Source organism: Palaemon carinicauda, chromosome 10 (genome assembly GCF_036898095.1).
Source record: "Palaemon carinicauda isolate YSFRI2023 chromosome 10, ASM3689809v2, whole genome shotgun sequence".
Classification (NCBI taxonomy): Eukaryota; Metazoa; Arthropoda; class Malacostraca; order Decapoda; family Palaemonidae; genus Palaemon; species Palaemon carinicauda.
In genome coordinates this window covers 147570568-147593313 of record NC_090734.1, presented here as the reverse complement: position 1 = coordinate 147593313, position 22746 = coordinate 147570568, and the positions used below count along the sequence as shown (strand labels likewise).

Sequence of the window (22746 nt, the reverse complement as noted above, 5' to 3'; positions counted from 1 at the left end):
CACATTTTTATCATGTGATGTAAAGCACTTCAATGATAAGAACCTACAATTAAGGATTTGAAGTTTCCTCCCTCTACTACAATCAGAGCCTCAATAGTAAACCGTCATACCAGACAGAGTGGGTAGAAGGTGAAAACAGTAGGTCCTGCTGATTACTGGAAGGTTTAAATGGAAAGTACTGGAAGTGAAGAATGTGAGTCCTGCAGATTACTGAAAGGTTTAAGTGGAATGCACTAGAAGTGAAGACTATAAGTCCTGTGGATTACTGGAAGGTTTAAATGGATGGGCTGGAAATGAAGAATGTAAGTCCTGCTGATTACAGGAAGGTCTAAATGAAGTAGGCTGACAGTGATGAATATAAGTCCTGCTGATTACTGGAAAGTTTAAATGGAATGTTAGAAGTGAAGAATGTAAATCCTGCTTATTACTGGAAAGCTTAAATAGAATGTGCTAGAAGTTAAGACTGTAAATCGTAGTGATTACTGGAACGTTTAAATGGATAGTCTGGAAGTGAGGAATGTAAGTCATGGTGATCGCTGCAAATTTCAAATAGAATATGTTAGAAGTGAAGTATGCAAGTCCTGCTGATTACTTAAAGGTTTAAGTAGAATGTTTTGGAAGTGAAAAAAAGAAAGTCCTGCTGATTGATTGAAGGATCAAATAGAACGTTCTGGAAAGGAAAAAAAGGATAGGTCCTGCTGTGATTACTAGAAGGTTTCAATAAAATGTGCTGGACATAAAGACAGGAAGTCCTACTGATTAATTGAGAGTTTAAATGGAACATAATGAAATTGAAAATCAAATTTGAATGAAACGTTCTGGAAGTAAAAATATCAAGTCCTGCTGATTAATGACAGGTGTAAATGGAATGCGCTGGAAATGAAACTAAGTCCTCCTGATTAGTGGAAGGTTTAAATGTTATGTACCGAAAAGGAAATGGTAATTCCTGTTAATTACTAGAAGGTTTTATTGGACTGTGCTGGAAGGTAGAAAAGGTTAGGTCTTTCTGATTACTGTAAGGTTTGAATGGAACGTTTAGGAAGGGGTGCTGATTACTGGAAGGTTTAAATGGAACATTTAGGAAGGGGTGCTGATTACTGGAAGGTTTGAATGGAACGTTTAGGAAGGGGTGCTGATTACTGGAAGGTTTGAATGGAACGTTTAGGAAGGGGTGCTGATTACTGGAAGGTTTGAATGGAACGTTTAGGAAGGGGTGCTGATTACTGGAAGGTTCGAATGGAACGTTTAGGAAGGGGTGCTGATTACTGGAAGGTTTGAATGGAACGTTTAGGAAGGGGTGCTGATTACTGGAAGGTTCGAATGGAACGTTTAGGAAGGGGTGCTGATTACTGGAAGGTTCGAATGGAACATTTAGGAAGGGGTGCTGATTACTGGAAGGTTCGAATGGAACGTTTAGGAAGGGGTGCTGATTACTGGAAGGTTTGAATGGAACGTTTAGGAAGGGGTGCTGATTACTGGAAGGTTTGAATGGAATGTTTAGGAATGGATGCTCATTACTGGAAGGCATAAATATAATCTGCTGAAAGTAGAAAAAAAAATATATTTTTAATGGAATGTGCTGAAAGTATCTAGTAAGTTCAGTTATTTCCGGAAACATTAAAAAAAGTCTGCTGAAATGAAAGTAATAGTGGTTACGGGAAATTTAAAGGGAACGTGGTGGAAGGGAAAATGTAAGTACTAGGCCTACTGCATGCTAAAAGTTTAAAATAAATGTTACTATAACTAGGCCAACTGTGGCCCAATCCTTTTCCATTCGTCCCAACCTCTAATACGAACATTTGGAGACAGGAGAGGCAAAGAAAGCAGATGCGAACTTCACCTCAATAAGTTGAAGAGTTTTTCGGTGACGTAGTCCTTGCAAAGAGAGTTCTCCAAAGCCATATAGAACTTGTAGTCTCTCTCCACCATTCTGTAACAAAACTGGTTGTCCGAGAGCACAATTGCCTTCACATTCACATTTCAGCGGTCCACAACGGCCGTAAATGTCTACTGTTAGGTAGTTCTGTAATGATCTGACGAACCTTGAAATAGAAAAGAGATTAGTTTAATAGTCGAAAGAGATTTGTTTCACATTTCCAAAATTCTTCAAGACACTAATGGCTTTAATGGTGACATTTTTGCGTCTTGGTAATGGGGATGTTCTTATGGAATTAGATCCACATTACCAAGCACTACAATTTAGGCACGATGGGTTAGGGCTTAGGGATTAGGACACTTGCCATTAAATTTGTTATCAGAATAGGGAGTCGAAGTCTGACGTCACATAACCACACGGTAGTTCGCAACAACTGCTTCAGGCGCTCACAGACTTACTATCTATTTCAAGGCCCATAACACCCTCCTTTTTTAATATAGCTAATGAACTAGGCTTCTGATTAATGTGAAACCGAATCCACCAGAGTTTGAGACACAGACCTAATGAAAAAAAATGGATTGAAGGATCTACTCTGCATTATTGTCTTACTTTATATGAAGAAATGTCATCTCAATTTTGTGTGCTTGGTGAGAACAGAAATTAAGACCTGGTAACTAGGTGCAGAATGACGTGTGTCGACCATGACTAGCCATATAGTCCTACAATAAATTGGATTGCTGTTTTTTTTAACATAAATTTCTACAGGAACTTGACAATTTATCACCTATTACCAGATTAGTATGTTACTAATAAGAACTTTGATATGTATCATCATCATCATCTCCACCTACGCCTATTGACGCAAAGGGCCTCGATTAGATTTCACCAGTCGTCTCTATCTTGAGCTTTTAAATCAATACTTGTCCATCCATCTTCTACTTCACGCTTCAAAGTCTGCAGCCATGTAGGCCGTAGTCTTCCAATTCTTCTATCAAAATAAACTTGACTCTACAAGATTTTTATCAAGATTCTTGGACATGATGTGTTGTATCGTGGTAGCGGCATTTTTAGCTTTACGTCAGAAGCAGGTCTTCTGAAAGATATTTAACTTAAAATATCTGCTTTTCTGGTTTTAATTGAATATTCTTTTATTTATTTATGATAAATGATATCGGTGTCAATGCCCTTAGATGTCAGGATGTCAGAAAATCTCAAATCAATCAATCAATCAAGATTTCAAGTCAAGTAGTCGAGGAAGAAAAGTTCATATATTTTCTCTCAAAGAAACCTGAAATGTTAGGGGCCGAATACACTACCAAACGTCCCAAATGCATTTTGTGAGATATATTTATTTATTTAGTTATTGATTTAATTATTTAGTTATTTATTTAGCTATTTATTTAGTTCCCAACCTTTACACTTACCCATCCCTATCACTGCTGGCACCACAGTTGGTGACGAACCACGCGGCCATTTTGGTTTTCCCAGCTGTCGTTTTTTGGTAGTCGACTTCAGGAAGCGGGTCCCGACGCCGGTACATGACGTCAAATCTAAAAGTGATATTACATATTTAGTATTTTTTGTATTCTGTTGATTGTTTTATAATGATGATGATAACGATGGAAAATTTTGCATTTTTGTCGCATTCAGTTTGTTGCATATGCTATATTAGAACAGAAGTGAATTACAGAATTATTAGTATTATTATTACTAGCTAAGCTACAGCCCTAGTTGAAAAAGCAGGATGCAACAAGCCCAAGGGCTCCAATAGGAGAAAATAGCCCAGTGAAGAAAGGAAATAAAGAAGTAAATAAACTGTATGAGAATAGTAAAAAATATAAAATATATTGAGATTAGTAACTACGTTAAAATAGAAGTTATGCAATATTCGCCCACTGCTAGAATGTTGACTTTGATTGCAGATTTGCCTGTATGATGCAAGGCACGGGCTCTTTCCATTTAGCCGGAAGTATTTTAGTAACAAAAAAAGAAATACTATTCGATTTCAGTTCCAGTTTCATCAGAATAGAAGCACACCAGAACGTCAGCCGGGCAAGTCCAAACACCCTTTCACTGTGGTGCCCAACCACAGGAGTGGCCTCCCCAGTAAACAGCTTATAACTCACGGTCCTGGGCGGAGATCGATCCGCTGCCAAGCGAATGCTAGGCGAACACGTTGCCATTGCACTAGCCAGGAGGCCAGGGATTGGGGTCTGTGAGATCATTAAGTAAAAGTTATATTCGGGGGATGGACTGTAAGAGGGAAGAAAGGTAAGAAGGCTACTAAGTAAGTGAAGCAGCTATGGGCCAAAATGAGCACTGCTAACACTAGTAAGTATTGCCTACAGTTTACCGTATGAAAAATGGGTAGTTAATGGGTATCCGTATCAGTTCTATACCTTATTGAATGCCAAATTCTTAACTCAAAGGGTTAACGTCAGCACAGTAATTGTTCAGTGGCTACTTTTTACTAGGTAAGGGTAGAGGAGACTCTTTAGCTATGATAAGTAGCCCTTCTATGAGAGGGTAACTCCAAAACCAAACCATTGTTTTCTAGTCTTCGGTAGTGTCATAGCCTCTGTACCAGGGCCTTCCACTGTCTTGGGTTAGAGTTCTCTTGCTTGAGGGTGCACTCTGACACACTATTCTATATATTTCCTTATTTCCTTTCTTCACTTGGCTCTTTTCCCTCTTGGAGAACTTGAGCTTATAGCATTTTTTTCCAACTAGGGTTACAGTTAAACAAGTAATAATGATAATAATAAAGGTCAGCTAAACTCCGTGACCAATGCCCTTCAGCAACAGATGTGTAACTTGACATCTTGACCTCAGTAAAAATATTAATGGTTGCTTATTAACAAGGAATATGATTCACTGTCATTCCATACGAAGAGAAAATACAGAATACAGAAGCAATACACATATTAAAAAAGCACATCTTGCAAAGCTGTTTTTTTTTTCTTTTCCTAAGAATGTATTATCACAGAGGACACTTTCTATTGAAGGGAGAATATGTGGGGTGAGTGGATGGTGTTCACACCAGTGGTTAGAGAATATGTGGGGTGAGTGGATGGTGTTCACACCAGTGGTTAGAGAATATGTGGGGTGAGTGGATGGTGTTCACACCAGTGGTTAGAGAATATGTGGGGTGAGTGGATGGTGTTCACACCAGTGGTTAGAGAATATGTGGGGTGAGTGGATGGTGTTCACACCAGTGGTTAGAAAATATGTGGAGTGTGTGGATGGTGTTCACACTAATGGTTAGAGAATATGTGAGGTGAGTGGATGGTGTTAAACCCGTGGTTAGAAAATATGTGGAGTGTGTGGATGGTGTTTACACTAATGGTTAGAGAGTATGTGGGGTGAGTGGATGGTGTTCATACTAGTGGTTAGAGAATATGTGGAGTGTGTGGATGGTGTTCACACCAGTGGTTAGAAAATATGTAGGGTGAGTGGATGGTGTTCACATCAGTGGTTATAACTATTAAAAAAAAAAAACAATCAGAAAGTAAGTAAACTTACGGATAAGGGAAATCGGAGGTGTGTAAATATGAGTAGGTCCAATTAAACAATCCATCAAATTTTTTAAGGTTTCCGATATACATAGGCGTTTCTATCACATAGAAGACCCAGCGTGTGTGCGGTGATCTGTTTTTCATTTGGGTGAGGAAGAAACAAAATGAAAGAATTAAAAATGGTGGATAATATATATATATATATATATATATATGTAAATATATATATATATATATATATATATATATATATATATATGTGTGTGTGTGTGTATATGTATATATATATATATATATATATATATATATATATATATATGTATATATATATATATATATGATTACATGAATATATCCTCACACAAAAATGCACACTTGCAGTATATACTTACAATGATTATTTAAATATTCATAAACAATGCTGTAGATGCAACAGTAACGCCTTTACTTGAACCAGATGGCTGTCACTCACTGTCCAAAGGAAAGGGCAACCCTTTTGGCTGATGTTTTTGACAGTAAATGGAGTAATTAAAAACTTGAACTTCCTCATTCCTGTTTTCCTGAGGCTAAACTAACCAGTTAAGCTTTTCGATATCGTGAAATTAAAGCTCTGTTGATGGATCTTGATGCTTATGGAGGTGTAGACCCAAATGATATTTTTCCTTTGTTTTTTATAAAGACTGCAGATTTCTTTGCTCCAAAATTATCTGTTATTTTGTGCAAGTTAGCAAAAAGAGGAGCTCTTACCACTTGTTGGAGAATTGGTAATGTTACTCCTATATGTAAATGTGTGTGTGGTAGCTTAAGTCCAACTGATTACTGCCCAATTTCCATAACTCCCATATTATCTAAAGTTTTTGAACATCGGGCAAAATGTCTTAGTAGGTTTGCTGAAGGTATTCAACTATCCCCTAGTTGACAATTTGGTTTTCGTAAAGGCCTTGGAGCATGTGATGCCCTTCTTACAATATTCAATGCTGTACAGAAATCCCTTGATTGTGGTCAGGAAGTTAGTATGATTGGCCTTGATTATAGTGTTGCCTTTAACTGTGATAATCGTGAGGCCCTTATTTTCAAACTCAAACAGTTGGGAGTGGGTGGGTCGTTTCTTAAAATTATTATTGATTTTTTAAGTAATAGATCTCAAAGAGTTGTTGTTGATGGGCACCATAGTGAGTATAGGAATGTGATATCCGGTGTTCCACAGGGTAGTGTTCTTGGCCCATTACTTTTCATACTAAATACACATGACATGTGGTTAGGCCTAAAAAACAAGCTTGTTGCATATGCAAATGATGCTACTCTCTTTGCATCAATTCCATCCCCTGAATGTAGATATGGGGTTGCCGAATCCCTTAATAGAGATCTAGCTAAAATTAGTGCATTGTGCAAATTATGGGGCATGAAGTTGAATCCTAACAAAACTAAAATTATGATTTTAATTCGGTCAAGGACAGTGGCTCCTCAACATCCAGATCTCAGTATTGGTAATGTTTCTTCAACTTTGTATGACTTAAAATTTTAGGTGTGATTCTCTACAGCAAATTTACTTTTGAGAAACACTTTAGGTCTGTGTCTTCTTCAATTGCACAAAAAATTGAGAGAGTATTTCAAGATTCTCGGTGATAAATCTATTCTGAGAAAGTGTTTTAATTCTTTCATTCTACCTTGTTTTGAGTATTGTTCTCTTGTCTGGTGTTCAGCTGCTGATTCTCATCTGAATTTGTTTGACAAACGTACGGTCTATTAAATTTCTTATCCCCGAACTAGATATTAATCTTTAGCACCGTCGTTCAATTAGTTCATTATGTATGTTGCATAAGATTTTCCATAATTCTGAACATCCTTTACATTCAGATCATCCTGGACAATTCTATCCTGTTCGTAATACTAGGCAGGCAGTTAATTCTAATAGCCAGGCCTTTTCCATCGTGAGGCTCAATACTACACAGTATTTTAAAAGTTTTATTCCAGCTGTGGCCAAGTTGTGGAATGATCTTCCTTATCGGGTAGTTGAATCAGTAGAACTTCAAAAGTTCAAAGTTGCAGCAAATGTTTTTATGTTGAACAGTCTGACGTAAGTCTTTTTATAATTTATATATGATATATCTCTTTGACGTTGTTACTGTTTGTAGAATGATTTATTTTAATTTGTTCTCATCATTTATTAATGCATTATATATATATATATATATATATATATATATATATATATATATATATATACACACCCATACATGCACTAATGCAGTGTTATGCAGAAGTGATAAGCAGGTTAGCTGAGTAGAAAGAATGACTTGGGATATCTTAAGGTATATCGATTATGGGGAAAGAATGAGCAATAAGAAGTTAGCGAAAAGGATATAAGACGTACATCAGAAGTGCTAGGAAGCTAGGGATAAGGAGGGATAGAATTGATGGACAGATAGTGTGAAAGATTTATTGAGAAGAAAGGATCTTGATAACTAGGAGAGCATACACGGTAAGGTGGAATGAAGGTAGTAGGTTGGCCAGGGCACCAGCCATTCGTTGAGATACTACCGCTAGAGAATTATGCGGTCCTTTGACTGGCCAGACAGTACTACATTGGATCCTTCTTTGTGGTTACGGTTCACTTTCCCTTTGCATGCCTACACATACACCAAATAGTCTGGCCTATTCTTTACAGATTCTCCTCTGTCCTCATACACCTGACAACACTGAGATTACCAAACAATTCTTCTTCACCAAAGGGGTTGTTCAGTGGCTACTTCCTCTTGGTAAGGGTAGAAGAGACTCTTTAGCTATGGTAAGCAGCTTTGCTAGGAGAAGGATACCCCAAAATCAAACCATTGTTCTCAAGTCTTGGGTAGTGCCATAGCCTCTGTACCATGGTCTTCCACTATCTTGGGTTAGAGTTCTCTTGCTTGAGGGTACACTCGGGCACACTATTCTATCTAATTTCTCTTCCTCGTGTTTTGTTAAAGCTTTTATAGTTTATATAGGAGATATTTATTTTATTATTCTTAGAATATTTATTTTTTCCTTTTTTTCTTTCTTCACTGGGCTAATTTCCCTGTTGGAGCCCCTGGGCTTATAGCTTTCTGCTTCTCCAATTAGGGTTATAGCGTAGCAATTAATAATAATAATAATAATGTGTTGGAAGATTTCTGTCCTGAATAGATTTGTGATATGACCGATGTTATGAAAGCTTTACTGGATAGGGAGGTCATTCTTAATCCGATAGTTAATTGACACTTCCTTGAGGTGGCCTTCTCTGGAGCCATCCCTTGTAAGGGAAGCGGCTTAATTAATTGTTTTTCCATCACACATCTTAATCCTCTTTGGAGAGTCTTTGGGGGAAAGGGTATTATTCCTTGTAAGGGAAGCGGCTTAATTAATTGTTTTTCCATCACACATCTTAATCCTCTTTGGAGAGTCTTTGGGGGAAAGGGTATTATTCCTTGTAAGGGAAGCGGCTTAATTAATTGTTTTTCCATCACACATCTTAATCCTCTTTGGAGAGTCTTTGGGGGAAAGGGTATTATTCCTTGTAAGGGAAGCGGCTTAATTAATTGTTTTCCATCGCACATCTTAATCCCCTTTGGAGAGTCTTTGGGGGAAAGGGTATAGTCATTAACCCATTTTATTGAGGTCAGCCTAATGAGCTGGTGGATGGTAGGGTTGGAGAGATCCAAACCCTACCAAACTTGAACAAAGTGTTGTATCACTCGGCCACTTACCTACATTGGAGGTGAACAGTTGGGTCACTATTAATAAGTAAACAGGCTGCCCCCCATATTCACGAGGGTTAGGTAGCAGAGACAGAGTTAAAAGCAAATTCTTGCTGGCCTAGGGTGGGTTAACTTCTAACCCACCAACTCACAGCCCAATGCCTAGATGCAGTCGACTAACACACTGAGTACTGCCTAATATGTTTTTTACTTGTTTTCTATCACCGTATAAGTATTCTATCACAGCATAAATATTGTGTTAATGAATGAACACATTTAATTAAGTGTACAGTACTCTACATGTAAACACGTGTATTACGTACACGGTAATACTGAGGTACACATAACACGAGTCATTGCCACACTTATACCTAAACATTATATAAACAGTACCAAAAGCTGTTCTTGTCTAACAACAATTGCTGATACTGTTGTGTATATAACTGTAATATATGTGCAGTACTATAACTACAATACAGCTTTAATAGTTAAGGTAACACTGCTTTCGGCAGTTCGATTTGCGCCAGTGAAACTCACCGTACTCGTAGCCTATGCCTACATTACTAGTGTAAAGTACGGTATTTCATATACATTATTGTACAGTAGATGATATAACAATAACATTGCAGTATTACACAATGCATATACGAGTACTAATACAATAAAAAGCAAAATATAAAGTATCAGTACAATACCACCAACCATTTATGCACAAAGTTCTATGCAGTTAGTCTGAAGCATGATACACTCTTGAGCTGTCAACTGTTTGGCGCACAAAGTAGCGTAATGTACAATACGCATCACATTTTATACTAAAGTCACTACAAGGACGCTGGACATGCACAGACTTTTTATATAACTTTTTTACATCACAATGTGATTCTACACAAAAAGGACCAAAGCAGGAGATGCAAGACAGGTCGAGTGAGCAAGCGATGGGGTATTGTGCTGTGTGGAAAGGGAGACATCACAAAGCATGCTGGGTGTAAAGGAGCGCAGTCAGTTTGAAAGAAGTTATCACGAAATTGTAAGTATTATTTTTTTAAGAGGTTATATGGTTCGCTGTATCGCGAAGAAAGAACCAGGGAATAGGGAAGGCTGGCTGTACACTGACACTTTCAGCCTAAAGGGCATTGGACCACAACAATGGCCATCAGTAACTGGTTGAGTGAGTTTTGAATTCCTGCTGTATGTCAACATTTCTGGATAATCATGCATAGTTGAATATTTCTGTATGTTTTTGTATCTAAAAACTTAAACATACAGTCAAGTTAAATATAACTCAACATATTTATGTATCCAGAATATTAATACATAGCCCAACATATCTGAATGTGTTTATACAGGCAAAGCTTTAAAAGTATGTTTGTTCCAACACGAATACTTACCTCGAATTACTTCCTTAGGAGAGTCACTTGGTGACCTCTTTCTCGACCATTTTTGGCGCCGATATCCCTCACCCCGTTCTCCATACAGGCCTACCCCCGCCGCCACAGAATGCGCCCCGAGGGCAGGATTAGGTTAGGTCACTGCCTCTCTGGGCCATTCTCCTCATTCAGTCCTTGGTCGTGAGATGCTCAACATCTCACTCCCAGTCTCTTATACTCGATCCTTTGTGCGCATTTAGTGTTCCACGTGTTCCCACCGTGGGGACTTGTGTTTTTCGCAGTGTACTTCCCAAGTGTTCCTGTGCGTTCACTTTTCAACCGTGTCCTTACCCGGTGTTTAATTCATTTCCTTAGTGCTTGTGTCGTGCGTTGTGTGCGTTATGGAACAGTATTCCTTGATTTTCTTCAAGGAATTAATAGCTGAAAGGAAAACTTTTTACAAGAAATCATTCTTCCTCCCCTTATCCACGGTGTTGCCGTGTAGGGGCAGCTTATGTTACTCTTCAACCACGTGTCACGACTACTGGTCCTGGAACGTAGTGCAGTGAGTGCACTTCGGCACTAAAAGGAAGAATACATCCAAGAGGCTCGTAGGAAGACGAGCCTCTCCTCGCCAACTTAATTCCCGATGCCTCGTCGAATAGAGATTCTTATACAGCCTTCTTCCCCTACCCAGAGTAGGGGACGAGGTAAGTCAGTTGCGGGGAAGTGCCCATTGCTCTTCCCCAAGAGTTTGAGTGGGTGCGGTATAGCACCAAGAGGAAGTAGGCGACGAAGGGTTCGCCTAAGAAGACTAGCGCCGGGCGTCACGCCTGACAGAGCTTCCCTACCACCCTCTCCTACCCAGAGTAGGAGACGGGGTTGGTTTTTTGTGAAGAAGATAACTCTTAAGAAGTAGTTCGAGGTAAGTACTACTTTCGAGAGTGTGTGGGGAGACGGAGTCCTGGTGCAAGCAGGCCACGTCTCCTCTGATGACCCCATGTGGGGGAAAATGTCTCTAATTCTTCTCCAGTCTCTTAGCGTATTTTTCAGTCTCTTCTGCAGCCGAGGGCCTCGCCGAGAAGGAGCCTCCCAGGTCTGTCTTGCAGCGTTCCCCGGACCGACAACCCAGGGTTTTTTCTCACCACGAAGGCCATCCTCCAGACGCAGATATAACCCTCGCAGGGAGAAATGCGAGAAGGCCTCTTCAGGCAGGCGTAAGACCGCGAAGCCTCCGGTTCACCCCGACAACGGGCGTAACCGAGCTTCTTACGGGCAGCCTGGCCGAATCAGCACAGCTGGTTCGGCCCTCGGACTTAAAAGGAACGGTTCCCTCCGTCGGGTCAGCCCACGGGAATCCGCGTCCGCGTCCCCCAGCCCGCCCGCAGGTGTAACCGGGCGTCTTTACGGGCAGCCTGGCCGAATCAGCACAGCTGGTTCGGCCCTCGGGCTTAAAAGGAACGGTTCCCTCCGTTGGGTCAGCCCACGAGGATCCGCGTCCGCGTCCCCCGGAGAGAATACACGAACAGTAGTCCTCGACGGTACGGCGTTGCCGGTTCTGACCCCGAACCTGGTGCGGAGCTCCCCGCCGGGGAAACCGGTACCACCGCAAGGGAGTGCCTGGGATTCCAGAACCGAAGCGACCGGGGAGTGCCCGGTGACCCGGCGCCTCGAGATCAAGCGGTAGGAAGGACTCTACAGGTAAGGGTAAGTCCCCGAAGCCTCCGGTTAACCCCGCCCAGCGGGGGAAACGCGCTTCTGGTCGGGCGGCCTGGCCGAACCAGCCCGGCTGGTGCGGCCTTCAGGTCAGAAGGAACGGTTCCCGCTGTCGGGCCAGCCCACGGGAACCGCATCCTCGGCACCCAGAGCCTTGGGCCGACGGGAGTCCCCGCTGAACCAGCGTTGCTTGCGGTAACCCAGGCCCCTGGTGCGGACGTCCCCGCAGGTGAAATCCAGGTCCTCGGATGACGGAGAAGAGCGCTCCCTGACGGAGGACTCCGTCTATAGGAGAGTGGTTAGCCTTTACAGAAGACACCACAGGTACCGGAACCTGCAGCTACGGATGTAGGTTCCGGGAAGTCAAGCCTTTTTGAGGATCATGCAGACTCCTTACAACCTAAGACGTCTCTAGCACTTCCTCTAACCCGAGGTCTAGTCATATGTCGGCAAGGTAGTGGCCAACACTGCCGGGGTCCCCCAACCTTTAAGGGGGGTCAGCAGGACATCCTTAGTCAAGGCGTTTTCAGACAGTAGAGCCTCTTCAGCCCCAGTCTGGTTCTCGCCAGCAGGAGCCTCCATGATGGAGAAAATGTCGAGGGACTTAGTAAACGTCCCCTCTTGGCTGGACTGGTGGGCTTACTCTTTGGGAGGTGTACAAGCCTCCTTTGACCCCGAGGACCCTGTCCAGCAAGGCCTTCAACCCTTAGGTTAGTGACATATCAGTCTCTCACACTAACAGCTAACTGGGTGTTCTGGAAGCGAAACACTGTTCTGGCGTAAGTGTCTTGGAAGGCACCAGACAGGGGGACGCGACCCATTCGCAGCTTTCCCTTGGGGGGAGAATCTCTGTTTCCTCGGAAGGAACTAGAAACCATAATGGAGAAGGTCTTGAAATAGAAGGAGGCTAACGTCCCCAGACCTACGACTCCTAGGAGACCACCCTAGAAGAGATCTGTCTCGGATAGTGCCGCGACACCCCAAGCATCTACCAGCACTACGAGGAGAGAAGCCCCCTCTTCCTCCTGGTCCGCAACGCCTCAGCCCCTCCACAGGGGAGCTCCAGCGCCTTCTAGCTCCTTCAGGTCGGGTTACCCCGCCTCTAGGGGAGACAGGTCAGGCCGCCCCTCTAGAAGAAGGGAAGAGTGGGAGGCTCCCTATCCCCACCCAACCCTCGGGTTGGAGGATGACTCAGGCGTCATTGGCAAGCATGGAGGGCTCAAGGAGCGGAACCTTGGACAGTGTCCTTACTAAAGAAGGGCTACGGACTTCCATTCCTAACGGAACCACCCACGCCTTTTCCGGCCAACCGGATAGATGGCTAGATCCTAAAGACCCGTTAAAGAGGACCGCCCTTCAGGAGGAGGTGTTGTCCATGCTAGAGAAGGGTACCATGGAAGAAGTTCTTCTCCCAGGGCCAGGTGTCTACAGTCGCCTATTCCTGGCAGAAAAAGCGACCGGGGGGTGGAGACCGGTTATAGATCTGTCAGCTCTCAACAGGTTCGTCAAGATGACGGACTTCTAAATGGACACGCAGAATTCGGTCCTGCTGTCCTTGAGGGAGAAAGATTGTAGAATACCATCGACCCCAAGGACGCATACTTCCAGATTCCGGTCCACACCTCGGGTCGGAGGTTCCTCCGGTTGAAATAGGGTTCCCAGTTCCTGCAATTCAGGACCCCTTTTTCTTTGGTCTGTCAACAACGCCCAAAGTGTTCGTGAGAGTCCCCACGGCTGTCGCAGGGGGGGCGCACGAACGAGGCATACGCCTTAGCAGATACCTGGACGGCTGGTGGCTTCTTCCCGCCTCAAAGGTCCTCTTGGAGGAACAAGGGAGAAGTCTCCTCCGGTTTGGCAAGGATCTGGGGAACTGAATCAACCCGAAGTAGCCAAATCTATCCCCTTCCACCGGAATGAACTACTGGGCAATAACATTAGACCTTTTTTCAGGGAGAATTTTTCCCTTCGGAGAATAAGATATGAAACCTCAGGCTCATTAGTCAGCCGTTCCTACTGTTCACAGACGCCTCCAACCAGAGATGGGGACCCCTTCCCCTCGACGAAGCGGCACGAGAGACCTGGTTGGAAGGGGAGAGACAACTCCACACAATGTCCTGGAGTTGGAAGTAGTCCAGAAGGCGTACCTACACTTCGCAAGTCTGCTAAAGGGGAACTCCGTGGCGTGGATGAGCGACAACACCACGGTAGTGGCATACATAAACAAGCAGGGTACTTGTAATCGAAGGAGTTGGGCGATCTCACCATAGAGAATCTAGACTGAGTGATAGGGAATCAAGGGGTGATGTTAGCAAGGTTCTTTCCCGGAAAGTAAAACGTTCTGGCCGACGGCCTCAGCAGAATGGGCCACATAGTAGGGACAAAAATGGTCCCTTCTCCCAGGAATAGCCAAGCTCATCATTCAACGCTGGGGTTCCCCGGTGGTTGACCGCCTTGCAACAACCTCAACGCCCAACTCCCAGTCTATTGCCCCCCTGTACCAGACCCGAAAGCTTCCTTAGAAGACTCTTTTCAGCACAAGTGGGACAATCTGGATGTGTATGTTTTTTCCCCCTTTTCACGCTGATAAGACATGGGCTCAGCAGAATAAAGGTGGCTCGAAGCCTACAGATGACTTTGGTAGCGCCCTGGTGGCTAGACAGAGAGAGTAGTTCGCGGACCTAAAAGACCTATCGAGTCAACCGCCGTGGCCTCTGTCCGTCAGGTCAGACCTTCTGCACCAGCCTCACTTTCTCAAGCTCCTCGGCAGGCCTCTCTCCCTACGTCTTCACGACTGAAGACTAAGAGCTGCTCCTGAAGAAAGAAAGATATTCTTCCTCCACGGCTAAGAGAATGTCTCTATTCCTAAGAAGTCGCCACCCGCGGTCTTCCAGACAAAATGGACCTCCGTCGCGAAGTGGTGCGCTGAGAGGTACATTAGACCTCTTAAGGCCTCTGTCCCAGACATGGCAGTTTTTCCTGGTGTTTCTCAAGGACAAAGTGGAGAGGTCAATCCCAGCCATAAAAAGGGGTTCGGGCTGCCTTAGGCCAAGTCTTCCTCCGGAAGGGCATCGTCCTTGGGGCCTCGAGACACATAGCGATGCTTGTCAAAAGCTTCGAGCAGTCTTACCCCCCTCAGGCGGGAAAGGTGCCCCAGTGGGACTTAGGCAAGGTCCGGAAGATGATGTGTCACTCCCACTTTGAACACTTGAAAGATATCGTGAACAAAGATCTCACCCTCAAGGCCGTCTTCTTGCTAGCCTTGGCGTCCGATAAGAGAGTGGGAGAGATACATGGTTTGTCATTCGTCTTCTCTCACTCCGACCAGGTATCAGGAACCTCTTCGTTTCCACAGGTGTTAATAGGAAGCAAGTTTCCGAGAACACCAGTTCCTGCTGGCTGAGACAAGGCATCGCTAGAACCTATGAAGAGGGTAAAATGGCAGTGCCAGGCACTCCCCGGACCCATGACATCAGGGGTCTGAGCACCCCCTTGCCCTTTGAGAGAAACATGGCGGTGAGGCAGATCCTACAGACAGGTACTTGGTCGCACCAGTCAAACTTTACTGCCCACTACCTCAAGGGTTATTCAAGGAAATCCTTGGACGGGTTCTCCATTGGGACAGTCATGGCCGCCCTCCGGGCTGTGTAGCGGTAAGGCCAGAGGCTGTACCCAACGATGAACACATTCTTCGCGACTACATCCGGAGAAAATCGTCAGAAGAATTTTTAAGAGGTAAAATCTTAGGTAATAGCGTAAGGTGGCGCAGTTACCCTCACTCCCGTACTCTGATAGGCCCCCGCATTCCATAGCCCTCTAGGCCCTACGTGCCTAGTCAAGTGTCAGAATAGCACTCCCGCCTCCTAAAGTATAAGTCTCCTAAGGAAGTAATTCGAGGTAAGTATTCGTGTTGGAACAAATAAAAAATTTTAAGTAATTTTTATTTTTCCTAACATACTTACCGAGAATTACTTCCGGGTAATGGCCCTCCCTTCCGTCCCCGAGTGCCATCCTTCCATTGCCAAGTTGGGCTATACGACGGACTGAATGAGGAGAATGGCCCAGAGAGGCAGTGACCTGACCTAATCCTGCCCTCGGGGCGCATTCTGTGGCGGCGGGGGTAGGCCTGTATGGAGAACGGGGTGAGGGATATCGGCGCCAAAAATGGTCGAGAAAGAGGTCACCAAGTGACTCTCCTAAGGAAGTAATTCTCGGTAAGTATGTTAGGAAAAATAAAAATTACTTAAAATTTTTTATTTTTATACCTGGACCCCACAGATGATGGAAAATAAGTGTCGGTTGGAATTAAGATGCTTATTCTTATATTTTTTCAGGCAGTGAAGCCATTAATTCCCCTGCCATATCTAGTCTAAGGAAACAGCCACCTTTTAAGTTTGTTAGTAAATAATCTGAACTCCTCACCTTATTCTTGGCAGCGACATATCAGCAGATCTGAAGTGCCATATGAGAGCGTCAATCTCCTCTGGCTTGAACAATTCACGATCCGATGTTATAAAGCAAGTGTTGACAGGACATTTGGCCAAGATGAAGGGTTCCTGGCCGAAGCCGAAGGTGTAATGCTTGGCCCTGCCTTCCTCCACTATCATCTGTAAAAGGGTATTTACTGGAATTTGTACCATGTGATCCAGCCCTGAATCTAAGGATGCCATTACCTGGTTAGTAACTGAGGGAAAACAAAGCAATTGTACTGGGAAGAAGGTGCATGGGGACAGAGTGACTCAAACGGTGTTATTTCTTGTAGTAGTTCATAAAACCCTTCCAGAGGTTGGATAAGCCCACCAAAATTCTTGTGGTCATTAAACTGACTCAGAGTTCAACCTTGACATTGTGCAGTAGAACAGCCTCTGTTCTTTTTCTCTCACAGAAACAGGATAACAAATATATGTGGAAGGACTGGTTCAAGAACCATGCAAAGAATGGTAGGTGATGCAAGAAGTCACAGAAGGAACTGATGTAGGTGCAGAGTTAGGGTAGGGGTGTCATGAATGAAGAAAAATAATAGGGATTGGGAATACAGAGTAGGTTAATAAGGATAAATCCAAACCAGGGAGGTGAAGCAATGACAGATCATTCAGGTAGTGGAAGAAAGTAGGCAGTTAATTCACTAAGACATTTGGTAGTAATTAAAACACACAGTGGTAGAATGAGATAAGAGGTGAATCTCAGAATAGGTGAAAGAAGACAATGAAGGTAGCTTGGTGCAGGAAAGTCTCTAACCAAGTCTTCATTATAAAATTGCTAGACTGAAAAGGCTAAGATAAATTGTATGTATATTTTGTGCAAATTAGGGAGAACTGGAAGGGTGGAAACGCCTTAAGTTGATGAGAGGTTAATAATTTGAAAGTATTGAGAGGAAGAATGAGATTATCTGTGTAGTTGAAAGTGTTAGAGGTATATTAATCGAAAGGGAAGTGAGATGGCACGTGGAAAATGTGTACATAATAAAGTTACTAATGATTTGGAAATTTTTCTGCACGGGGTTTCATTCTTAATTCTGCAGTCAGAATATACTCGTTTATATCTGCTTGTTTATATATGACTAAACCAAATTAAACGAATAAATCAAGTTTTAAAAGTGACAGTAATTGAATACAAAGACGTTCCTTAAATCTTACATCATTCCAGGCCAGTATTTTCTTGAGCTTCGGATTTTTTGAATCGAGAATGCGATCTCTTTTGGGTTTCTCCACAAAGATATGTTTCGGAGGATCTTTTATTTGGGCTGCGACCTTATCCTGGAAGGGAAGCATGGAATCACCAGGACCTCGAAGGGCCAGTGAAGAACTCTCCACTGGCTTTCCGAAGAGTGACTGCGATCTGTGTAATGAAATATGAAAACTGTAATAACCTTTCTATTCTAAAGTTCCAGTCCTACTGGGAAACTAAGGAAATATTTCAAGATATTCTAATTAATAATAATAATAATATTAATAATAATAGACCATCACACCTCTATATATATATATATATATATATATATATATATATATATATATATATATATATACATACACACACATATATATATATATATATATATATATATATATATATATATGCGTAAAAATCACAGGAAAACTTGATGCTCAGATGCTGAAGAACAACAGGGAAAATGAAAATACGAAATATAAGTTTATGTACGGACTAGTTTCGTGATACTTCATCTGAAGAAGTATCACGAAACTAGTCAGGACTTAATCTCATATTTCGTATTTTCATTTTCCCTGTGGTTCTAATGCATATATATATATATATATATATATATATATATATATATATATATATACATATATATATACATATACATACACTGGTGTACACTACCCATTTGACGGCTAAATATTTATTTGTGTTTAATTTACCGGAATCCAGACATGAATGACTGTCTTCTTACCACTATGTCTAATATACAAGATGATAGAAAGGCCTCTTTTGTTTTTGTTGGTGATTTCAATGCTCACCATAAGGAGTGGTTAACTTCTATATCCTATTGATAGCCATGGCTTAAGAGCTTTGGACTTTGCCTCTGAATCAGGCTGTGAGCAAATCATAAGTGAAGCTACTCACAGGTCTGGTAAGTGGAACACTTATATACGACTCCCCTGGCGTTATTATTATTATTATTATTTTTATTATTATTATTACTAGCTAAGCTACAACACTAGTTAGAAAAGCAGGATGCTATAAGCCCAGATGCTCCAACAGGGATAATAGCCCAGCGAGGAAGAGAAAAAAGGAAAATAGAATATTTTAAGAAGAGTAACAACATCAAAATAAATATCGCCTATATAAACTATAAAAACTTTAACAAAACAAAACAAGTGGAAGAGAAATAAGATAGAATAGTGTACTCGAGTGTACCCTCAAGCAAGAGAACTCTAACCCAAGACAGTGGAGGACCATGGCACAGAGGCCATGGCACTAACCAAGACTAGAGAACAATGGAAAGTGGCCACTGAACAATTGAGTGAAAAAGAATTGTTTGGTAATATGTGTTGTCAGGTGTATGAGGACAGAGGAGAATATGCAAAGAATAGGCTAGACTATTCAGTGTGGATGTGTGTAGGTAAAGGGAAAATGAGCCGTAACCACAGAGAAGGATCCAATGTAGTACTATCTGGCTAGGCAAAAGACCCCATAACTCTCTAGCGGTAGTATCTCAACGGGTGGGTGAGATACAAATAAGGTTGGTTCTACACTTTGGACATCTAATCATACCTTGATTTCATTAGTAATGAAAGCTGAGCAGCCTGTCCCTGATGTATCATACTCGTGTAAGATTTATATAAAACCTCAAGCAGACTAGGTAGGAATAGAAATGTGATGGTCCGGGACTTGACACGACTACAGTTGACTAAGGTACTCGATTAAAGTTAGACTGACCGATGTGAAAAGGCCAAGTTTGAAAGCAAAGATTTACTACAGCATTCTCCAGCTATGGCGAGGACCTCTTTTAGGAGAAGAACACTCCAAAATCAAACCATTGTTCTCCAGTCTTGGGTAGTGCTATAGCCTCCACCCCAAGGCAATGGAAGACCATGGTACAGAGTTCTCTTACATAAGGGTACACTCAGGCACGCTTTTCTAGCATATTTTCCTTCCTCTTCTTTTTTTAGTTTTTATAATTAATATGTATATATATATATATATATATATATATATATATATATATATATATATATATATATATATATATATATATATTTGGTGTGCAGCAGGGTCCAAAAAACATCAGTTAAAAGGCCATAATTTATTTAGAGACGTTTCGAACATCGCAATGTTCATTATCAATCTGTAAAAGATAATATAAAATTCTTAAAATTTGTACAATAATTTAAAACAAAATAGTAAAAGAGTATTAAAACATTATTGATTTTATAACGGAAAATCGTAAAAAAACTAAAACAGTAAAACAAAAGAGAACCAGTGCTCACCAGACCATCCATAGGAAAAGGTGAAGAACGAATGAGTAAAAATTGTTACCCACCTACGACTTCAGTTATGCTAAGAAAAGAGGAGAGGCAGAGATATTAGAGTTTAAAGAAGGAACAAGCCGTTTGATATATAATGACTCAAGGGTAGTTAGAAATTCGCTTTGTTTTGTCCCACCAATAATTTTAAAGTGTTTTTTGTTTACTTGTATTTTGCACATGGCGGCATGATTCCTTATATTCGAAAATTCTGGGTTACCAAGTCTCTGACCAGTTCTAAAGCTGTATCCCATATGGCTACAGTATCTCACCTGCAACAACCTTCGGCAAGATCCAACATAGATACCGGGACATCCCGGGCACTTGAATTTATAAATTATGTTGGACCTCATGAAGGTCTGCAGTTTGTCTTTGTAGCCAAAAAATACATTCATTTTGAGTGGATTGATTGGGATTAGTTTGATGTTGAGGCAGCCGAACTCTTTTTCTATTATTTTCTTAAGTTTGATGGAAAACTTGTTGTCAGATAAGTAAGGAATTGTAGCGAAAATATTTTTCTTTTTGACATTATACGATGGTATTGTAGTGGAGAAATGTCGTAAAAGGAGCTTGTTTATAACCTTATGAACCATACTTTCAGGGTAAGAGTTTTGCTTGAAAAAATTAACTAAAAATAAAATCTCCTTATGAAAGAGTGACCAGCTTGAGGAATAACGCAGCGCCCTATAAACAAGTGTGTATATAGTATTTAGTTTAAAATTAAAAAAACAGGAACTATAAAAATTGTTGGCAAGGCCAGTGTATGTCTTTTTTCGATACACAGTTGTAATAAATTCACCATTGTCTCTGCTTACGTTAATGTCTAAAAAAGGTAGAGAGTTGTTGTTCTCTTTTTCTATAGTGAACTTCATATTTTGGTGTTGAATATTTATATGGTTTAAAAACATTTCGCTATGCCATGGCTGTTTAAATAACACAAAAGTATCATCAACATATCTTCTATAATACACTGGCTTAAAAGTGTCTGGACAACTATTTAAAAAATTTTCTTCAAAAGATGACATAAAAATATTTGCAAACAAGGGTCCTAACGGAGAACCCATGGCAACTCCATCGACCTGCGAATAGAGTTGGCCATTAAAAACAAACATGGAGTCTTGCACAGCAAGCTCAAGAAAAGTCTTAAAATAATGTCTGTTAAAACCATGAAAAATAACTTGATCGTCATAAAAAATTTGATCTAAAATAATATTAATTGTTTCATTTAGTGGCACATTTGTAAAATTTACAAATGTGCCACTAAATGAAACAATTAATATTATTTTAGATAAAAATTTTTATGACGATCAAGTTATTTTTCATGGTTTTAACAGACATTATTTTAAGACTTTTCTTGAGCTTGCTGTGCAAGACTCCATGTTTGTTTTTAATGGCCAACTCTATTCGCAGGTCGATGGAGTTGCCATGGGTTCTCCGTTAGGACCCTTGTTTGCAAATATTTTTATGTCATCTTTTGAAGAAAATTTTTTAAATAGTTGTCCAGACACTTTTAAGCCAGTGTATTATAGAAGATATGTTGATGATACTTTTGTGTTATTTAAACAGCCATGGCATAGCGAAATGTTTTTAAACCATATAAATATTCAACACCAAAATATGAAGTTCACTATAGAAAAAGAGAACAACAACTCTCTACCTTTTTTAGACATTAACGTAAGCAGAGACAATGGTGAATTTATTACAACTGTGTATCGAAAAAAGACATACACTGGCCTTGCCAACAATTTTTATAGTTCCTGTTTTTTTAATTTTAAACTAAATACTATATACACACTTGTTTATAGGGCGCTGCGTTATTCCTCAAGCTGGTCACTCTTTCATAAGGAGATTTTATTTTTAGTTAATTTTTTCAAGCAAAACTCTTACCCTGAAAGTATGGTTCATAAGGTTATAAACAAGCTCCTTTTACGACATTTCTCCACTACAATACCATCGTATAATGTCAAAAAGAAAAATATTTTCGCTACAATTCCTTACTTATCTGACAACAAGTTTTCCATCAAACTTAAGAAAATAATAGAAAAAGAGTTCGGCTGCCTCAACATCAAACTAATCCCAATCAATCCACTCAAAATGAATGTATTTTTTGGCTACAAAGACAAACTGCAGACCTTCATGAGGTCCAACATAATTTATAAATTCAAGTGCCCGGGATGTCCCGGTATCTATGTTGGATCTTGCCGAAGGTTGTTGCAGGTGAGATACTGTAGCCATATGGGATACAGCTTTAGAACTGGTCAGAGACTTGGTAACCCAGAATTTTCGAATATAAGGAATCATGCCGCCATGTGCAAAATACAAGTAAACAAAAAACACTTTAAAATTATTGGTGGGACAAAACAAAGCGAATTTCTAACTACCCTTGAGTCATTATATATCAAACGGCTTGTTCCTTCTTTAAACTCTAATATCTCTGCCTCTCCTCTTTTCTTAGCATAACTGAAGTCGTAGGTGGGTAACAATTTTTACTCATTCGTTCTTCACCTTTTCCTATGGATGGTCTGGTGAGCACTGGTTCTCTTTTGTTTTACTGTTTTAGTTTTTTTACGA

General features: G+C 41.1%; 1 pseudogene; it reads right to left on the bottom strand.

The window, feature by feature from the left end:
• The window catches only part of LOC137648309 (alpha-(1,3)-fucosyltransferase C-like), a 46367-nt pseudogene that overhangs the window by 12244 nt on the left and 11377 nt on the right, over nucleotides 1-22746 (bottom strand).